The sequence below is a fragment of the Etheostoma cragini genome, chromosome 21 (genome assembly GCF_013103735.1).
Source record: "Etheostoma cragini isolate CJK2018 chromosome 21, CSU_Ecrag_1.0, whole genome shotgun sequence".
Taxonomy (NCBI): Eukaryota; Metazoa; Chordata; class Actinopteri; order Perciformes; family Percidae; genus Etheostoma; species Etheostoma cragini.
In genome coordinates, this window is record NC_048427.1 from 13,925,150 (window position 1) to 13,926,666 (window position 1,517).

At 44.2% G+C, this 1,517-nt stretch overlaps 1 non-coding gene across 1 annotated transcript; it reads left to right on the forward strand.

Moving 5' to 3' along the window:
- Positions 1 to 618: 618 nt before the first annotated feature.
- trnai-uau lies at positions 619 to 712 on the forward strand. Its single transcript has 2 exons — positions 619 to 656; positions 677 to 712. It is a non-coding gene; the product is annotated as a tRNA-Ile (tRNA).
- Positions 713 to 1,517: the final 805 nt, after the last annotated feature.

Below are 1,517 nucleotides of genomic sequence, written 5' to 3' on the forward strand. Positions count from 1 at the left end.
TTGATCAAATTGTCTGAAATGTCATAGTTTTTTAAAACTAAATTTGTCTTCTGGCTGTGGCAAAAGCCACATGCAGAGAATGTAAAACAACACACCTTTGAGGTTCTGTGTGTGTGTGTGTGTGTGTGTTGCGTTAGGTCACGGCAGTTTCCTGCGTTGACGACCAGCCACGCTCGCCTCACGCATGAGGCGGTGCTAATCTGCAGTGTTAAAAGGAGGACGGGGCACCACTACCGAGTCAAGCAGGTACCATGTAATGGAGAACCGCCATAAGAAAGCAAATCTTTGACACCTTGTGCATTCTTAAGTTGAAGTGCAGTGGCCTCTTAGGGGATCTGTAGTTTTTACTGTTTTTGATGTGGTACTGTGATGTTTTCAGCTAAGGGCTGCAGGGCTGTATTAATCTTTTCTAACAAACGTGTCGTTGTCATCTTCTTCAGAGATGCTAGGGACTGTATACAAATTACTCAAGGAAGGGGATCTGAAATTTCCGAGACAGCATGGGAGGGTCTTTCAGCAGCTTCTTTACTCAGGCTGTGACTCCTCAACTCATCCTTCATACTCCACTAATACAGTTATCTGTCAGATTTCTCAAGAACTGAATATTGCAGCATGCATGCTCCAGTGGCGCAATCGGTCAGCGCGCGGTACTTATAAGACAGTAACCTGCAGAGTCATGCCGAGGTTGTGAGTTCGATCCTCACCTGGAGCAGCAGAGCTTTAATATGTAGGGTTCATTTGAAGGTTCTCTATTCACAAATAAATCAAGCTCCTCAATGTAAACTACTACAGTCCTTGTCCCTCATGCTGCAGTGTCCTTGATTATAAAAAGTTGTGTATCTTGTTCACAAAAGTTGTGATTAAAGGCTCACCTTAAATTATTGATTAATGACAACATTGATCAAATTGTCTGATATGTGGTAGTTTTTTTTAAACTAAATTTGTCTTCTGAAATAATGTAAAACAACACACCTTTCAGTTTCTGTGTGTGTGTTGCGTTAGGTAACGGCAGTTTCCTGCTATGACGACCAGCCACGCTCGCCTCACTTATGAGGCGGTGCTAATCTGCAGTGTTAAAAGGAGGACGGGGCACCACTACCGAGTCAAGCAGGTACCATGTAATGGAGAACCGCCACAAGAAAGCACGTTTTTGACACCTTTTCCATTCTTACGTTGAAGTGCAATGGCCTCTTAGGGGATCGTAGTTTTTACTGTTTTTGATGTGGTACTGTGATGTTTTTTCAGCTAAGGGCTGCAGGTTGAGATGGAACCGTAGTCCACTGCACATATGGGCACCTGCTCTTCCAACTGAGCTATCCGGGAGCCCTTTGTTGTCCATCTTTTTGCCCGAGCGGGAGCAACAACTGTGGAGAGACACTCACCAACTGTGGTCGAACTTGTTACTGGTTGATCTGGTGGACCAGTGTTTCGTACTCCTTCTAAATGTCTTTCTCCTGCATTTAATTTACCTGTCTGGCCAGTGTACACAGTCAGCTTTCCCAGGAAATTGATAGATA